Raw genomic sequence first — 6,807 nt, forward strand, 5'->3', positions numbered from 1 at the left:
TACACCTCTCAGAGGTTATTTGTTTCCAGAGCTGCCCAGCTCTCACCCTGATTTTAGGAAGTTGAGCTCCAAGCTCTAACTTTACACCTTTAGACCTATCTCAAAGGCTCAGTCCTTCACTTTTTTCCTTCTATGCGCACATTTCTTTTTCTATTGGTGACAGTGGAACAAACCACAGCGTGAAAGAGTTATGAACATGATTAAAGATTATGGGATAATGCCAAGTGACTTCCACCAAAGCTATTGGAAGAACCCCACTGTGGCCTTATAATGTTGCAAGGCGCAAAGTAGAACAATTTTAAAACAATAACTCAGCCGCTGACTTTTATAACGTTACTCTTCTTCCCCTTTCCTGGTTATCTACCTTTTAGACCTTGCCTTTCAAACTGCAAATTATTTAGCATTCACGGTGGGATTGTATAAAATTTTGCCCGATGGCGGGGCATGAATAGCAGAAATATGTCCACATACATAATGCAGCAGATATGCAGAAAGCCTTTGCTTCCCTGCGACGCATCCGCCAGCTGTAAAAATCCATATAGGCAGGAATCCCATGGACTTGCTGAATGTATCGATCAAATGTGCAGAAAGTCTGATGGCTCCTCAAGATGTTCAGGTACTAGATGGTAATTTGGTGGATATATAGCGTGTCCAACATGTTCTGATGGGGGTGTAACTACTGCACAGGAGCAGACCACCATGCAGGACATGTATGATACTTGATGCTTCTTGGATGAGATGCACTCACCACACACGCTCATAAGCCTGCACAGAATCAAGAGATACATCCAGGATTGCCAGGTATTTGGAGATCCTGGACAAACATGCAAAATCTTAGAATTATTCATAGAAAAATATTCCATTGGAAAAAAGAGGATGCCCGTGGCTATCCATGTGTACAATGACCCTGAGGATGGAAGTCCAGGCCAGCTGAGATCTACAGTTATGAGCGTGTAAGTGGATAAATAGCCTTTAGCATCCTAGGGGGGGTGAACCACAAACAAGTCACAGCTATAACACAGTCTGCTCTTGATATTTACATCTAGAGGAGATGTAAATGGTCTTCAGGGTAATTCTGTCATCTTATTTTCATTTGGATTGTCCATTGCCGTTATTTACTTCTATTAGTAAAGGTCTGCCGAACTCACCGCCTGCACTAGTATCACTGCAGTGCTGCTGGAGGAACACAACAGAAGAATATCTGGCAGTAATTGGCTCTCATGACTCCTAATTTAAGTGATTTATCATCTAGTTTGCCAAAAAGCCCAATCAATTAAACACCACAAAGCACAACTCTCTCTCTTTTTTTTCTTTCCTCTGTGAAGATTCTTGCTGGAAAAAATATTAACGTTATTGTTTTAACGCTCACTCTGGTCTCAGAAGTCTCCATTCCAGAAAGCTTCATGGATGCCAGCAACGCAGCACCTGATTTTTATACTGCATTACAGCCTGTTACACTATTAAGACGCAGACAAACATGGATCCGAACACCAGTGCATACACACCTTGAACTTTCCCTAACATAGGCACTGCAGCCTCCTACAGAGGTTCCCTATCAGGTGAGTGGACAGAGCACCACTTATCAGAAGGCTTAATCATAACGTAACCTGGAGAAGTCAGGAGAAGACTTAATCGTGAGCGTAACCCCAGGCACGCAAGCGAAATCAATGAAGCTGCTCCTGAAATGAAGCATGCACACAGGCGCCATGCCAAACCAGGGCCTGAAAAAGCTTCAGATACCTTGTCTTTAAAATAGCACGATGCCTCACCTTCCCACCGCTGGTTTTCCCCTCCTCTCAGGGATACCTCTGGGCAGAACGCAAAACCAGGAGCACAGCTGCAAAAAAAACCTGGGCTACAAAAATGATTAGGGGACTAGAGCATCTTTCTTATGAGGAATTGCTGAGGGACTAGGATCTTTTTAGTCCAGAGAAAAGAATACTGAGGGGAGATCTTATCAATGCTGATAAATACTTAAAGGGAGGGTGCCGGGGGATGGGAACAGTCTTATTTCAGTGGCACCCAGTGATAGGACAAGAGGTGATGGGCACAAACTTCAACATACGAAGTTCCATCTTAACATGAGGAGGAACTTCTTTACTTTGAGGATGGCAGAGCACTGGCACAGGCTGCCCAGAGAGGTGGTGGAGTCTCCCACACTGGAGACGTTCCAAACCCGCCTGGACGCTGTCCTGTGCAACCTGCTGTAGGTGACCCTGCTCTGGCAGGGGGGTTGGACTAGATGATCTCCAGAGGTTCCTTCCAACCCTGACCATTCTGTGATCCTGTGAACCCACTTGGAGAGCTGTAGTTGAGGACAACACTCACCTGTTTATCCAAAGAACCTACACTATAAAGCCAAGGATGGGTAAAAAAATAGGTCTCAGTAGAATAGTAGGAAGAAGTATTGCCAAATTTGCTTACCTTTTTTTTTTTTTGTTGTTGTTGTTTTTGTTTTCTCCCCCAGCAAGCAGAACTCAATGTGACTTCTGTGGCAGCATACCTGTTGGGCGCACCTACCTTTTCAATCTGCCCTGTTTTTGTAAGCTGACGGCAAATTTCAGGCCGATTTCAAGGGGTGCTGGGTCAGGCTATGGGCAGAGAGGCTTTGCCTTTTTACAGGGCTTTTTTTGCAGCAGCATATGAAACGTTGGGCACTGCACGTTGCCCAGTCATTCCGGTATGCCAGGGTTGTCGTCTTCTAAACACAGGATAACAGCCGAGCCTAATCAAAGTTGACAAATGCATTTTCCCAGCTCCCTTTGCAGAATTAGAGAGCTATAATTAAGGCTGCATTAGCATTTCCGCTAAAGTCCTACTTCTGAAACTTCAGTCATTTGTATTTAAGAGATCCTTACCAAGTGGCAATTTGGCAGACAGGGACAAAAACTTTGAGAAGAACCAGCTCTTACACTAAGTTCAGTAATAAAGGTCTCACTGACTTCAACTACATACAACGAGGTGCAGCATTAGCTGCTTATCTGTGGTAGCTTAAAATCCCTGGTAGGGCCGAAATATTATTCTTTCCTAACATAATTTTTACTTATTTTCTGAGCACTTGAATGATATCCCTGTTTTTGCAGAGCAAGCAGGTGGTTTATGGCCTGACTGATGGGGGTTTCATACTGAAATCCCAGCAGCCAATGCCTCCTTGCCATAACAAGGATGCGCTGCTCCGCCTGGAACTTGAGGTGTCCCTGCAAGTCCAACAGTATTGACATCAGCACCTCCCAGGGCCAAGGTCTATAAAATGCCATACGTTCATGTTGTCTTAATGACAGTGCCAAGGAGACAGATGACAAGTTCTTCAAGCACTTCAAAAAAGTGCCGGCTGGGTTTTTTGGGTTTTTTTTGTTTGTTTTGTTTTGTTGTTTGTTTTTTTTTTTAAATACATTTACTGTGCTGATGTCATTAGAGAAGGACTCATGGCCGGCTACTGTGGAGCTCTAGCTTGGATGAGTGCCTGAGCATGTGCGTTGACACTGCGGTCACCACTGCAGCTGCAAGGTGATGCAGAGGTACTCAAACCCACCGTCGCCACCATAAGGAGAGCAGAAGGGCCTCTCTCCCCAACAATTTGGTTCTCAGGTGGGCTTCCAGGTTATGCTGAGTTTCATGCCGCAACAGCTACAGGTAGTCACCACACAAAATTCATACCTAGGAATAGTGATTGCTTTCTAGAAGCAAGAGCCACAAAAACTTATATTGCTGTGTAGTCTGGAGATGTAAAAAGACTTATATGAGTCCCCCACTATCTTCCTCATGTGGTAGCATTACCAACACTAAGTACCAGAGGAAATCTCCCATCAGCTATGTGCACAGATGTTCTAAGGTGCCAACATTCATGTCCATGATCAGTTACACAATGCTAGATGGGTTGCTAATCCATTTCTTCAACTCCAACATACAGTAATTCAAATCCTGTCTTCCAAAGCACCGCTTCACTGCATCCAGTCTAGAATTTGACCCAAGCTATTACACAACTAATTACTAGCTGGATTGCTCAGACATCCTGTAGCTGACAAAAGGTTAAAAAAAAGAAAAAAAATCCAGATTAAAATATTCTATGCAATGTTTTCGGTAGTGTGCTTCCTTATCTTCTCTATCACCCCCTCAAGACGACAGATGAAACCCAAAAATTTCTTATTGACTCAATCAAGCAAATTGTCATTCTGTTAATTTCTCTTACTTATTTCTGCACTATTTCAGGCAGCCCAGAGATTCCTGGAAAGAACAGACACTGAAATAATTCTCATTTATATTAGCGTGTGCCATAATTAGCTGGAAGGGTCTGCTTTACTGATGGCTTCTTTAAACCTTGTTCATCTGGTTTCAGTCAAATCATCAAAAGAAACAGCAAACGCGTCCCTCAGAATAGCTGTTTCTTGCTCATTACAATATTGAGTTATAAGTAAATAAACCAGCAGAAGTCGCATTGCCTGTATGTCTTTATGTCTTTATAAAGATGATGAGCTCTGATACCTGGTCTGACCTCAGAACATCATGAAGTAGGCGAGTGCCAAGCTCTCTTTTCTTCTCTACGCACAGCCACCAAGCTCTTTAAATAGCATAAAAAGAGCTGCAATGGGGATTTTGATTCCAACGCATAAAGGAATGATGTAGTCAGGGCAGAAGTCACATTTCTTAATAAGACTGTTACTGCAGCTTACAGCTAGTGCGTGTTAGTCTCTTGGGTACAGAGTGGCAGGCCTGAAGATGCGTTACTGCTTGTTTTAACTGTACTTGGGGTTTTACATGTGTGCTTGAAAACAAATCTAGCCTGACCAAGTATATGTGATTCTTTAGCAAAACAGATATATGCTATGCAGCCAAAACAACTGAAGACAAGCTCGACATAACGTGACAATACATGACATATACCCACATGTTCACAGGACTGACAGTCTACAAAATTCACTGCAGACTAAAGGCAAAACGTAATCATTAAAAAGTTAGTAATTACTGCAAACTAAACCTGTTAGAAAGCTGAGCATACCAAGGAGCTGCAGGAACCATACTCAGCACGTTAAACTGTCTTGTGAGGTGCTGAGACAGTAACAAACCTTACTTCTTATTCCTCATACCTGGTCATTTTGTCATGGCCACTGATGGTTTCACCTGTGGTTCCACAGTTAAATTATCTGGTGGGTTTTGGACATCTCTGTAATACTTTTCCTGTACCACTTGTTGGTCACAGGTTCCAATCCCTTTCATGCGTGCCAGTCTCCTCTCTTTGAAGAGGACAAGTGCTGCTGGCCTGAACTTCTGGGTTTCCCACCCACAGGAACCGAGCAGGCCTCTGTAAGGAAAGTTTTCACAGGAACTAGACTAATGATTGATGGAGGTCACCCATAACAACTATAGCAAAATTTCAAATATTCTTTATTTACCTGAAAGCCATGACAAGAAAAAGACTGAAAACCGTGCCACATGTAAACACTAACTTCTCCTGGTATGTCTCAGTAAATTACACTCAGTGCCTTTTCCACAGCATCTTGCCTCAGCTGAGGCCCAGACAGGCACTTTCTTCCTCTCGACTTTGGTGTCTTGAGTCTGTTCAATACCTCTCATTCCGCGCTCAAGCCTTGAAGAAAAATTTCCAGTTGGCTAAAACGACATGGGTCAGCATTCCCCAGACTTATGACACCTGTAATTTTTTTCTCCTTTTAATAAAGTCGGGACATTTCAGAGATCCCTTTCAGAGATGAGGCAGAAACAAGGTTTTTCTTTCAATACAGTTTCATCTGCCTAACACTCCTCTTCCAGGCAACTCCATGGTGGAAAACATAGTAACAAGCAAGTAAGCTATATAAACAAAGGAGTACAGATTTCACTGTCCTTGGTTTTGTACAGAAATTGTGCACTCTCTTGTCTCAAAAAACCTAATCATTTCAATCTAAACATTTCTGTTACATCACGGTATTAGTCTGTTTAAAGCTACAGGAAATGCAGTGTTAATTCTTTCTTGAGCTTTTTAAAAGCTCAGTGAAATCCAAACTGATGTTATCAATTATGTTATCGCCTCCCCACAGTTTCAAATTCTTTGCTTTCCATTTTCCAGGCGTCTTGACTTATTAAAACAAATTCTGCATGTTATTGTGGTTATTCAACAACTTTTCTAAAAACTCAACATAAGCTGATTTCCAACATCTGACACAAAATGCTGACATAACTCAAATACTCTCAAGAAAGGAGAAACAGTATGAAAATCAATTTTTATTACTTTTCAAATATAAATCAAGAATTTCTGCATTTCTTTATCCACTGCAAATGATCTCCCCTGTGGCCAGTCCCAGCATTTTACATAGCTATAATGGATTGTGCTTAATCACTGCAACATAATAAAATCAATTTTTGAGAGTTAAAATGAAGAATGAAACAAAATCAGTTACAAGATCCAATGTTGTTCCACATTCCTTGCAGAGTATCCCAGAGAATCTAGCAACTTCGTCGTCTTAGCAGCCTTAGACTCGTTCACGAGTTGTATCCATTCTACGGATTTGATCTTTTTGCACTTCTTAGCCCTCCTAAGGATATTACATTTCTTGACTCAAGCATTCATAGTGCCACGGGGCTACTCCCAAACATACAGCAAGCAGCGGTACCTCTAGTCAGACTGCGGTACTCTTGCTCATGGCAGATACCATCTTTCTGCACAAGTGTGCAGAGACATTCCTCTGCCTAACAGTAACCCATGGCCTCGTGCCAGACACAGACTGAAGTGCAAGAACTAACAAGCCAAGCTTTTTGCAACAAATCTAACTGTAGGCCAGTATTCCCTGCCAGCCCAGTCCTCCTCTTTCTTGG

This window comes from Charadrius vociferus, unplaced genomic scaffold (genome assembly GCF_000708025.1).
Source record: "Charadrius vociferus isolate BGI_N301 unplaced genomic scaffold, ASM70802v2 scaffold217, whole genome shotgun sequence".
NCBI classification, from domain to species: domain Eukaryota; kingdom Metazoa; phylum Chordata; class Aves; order Charadriiformes; family Charadriidae; genus Charadrius; species Charadrius vociferus.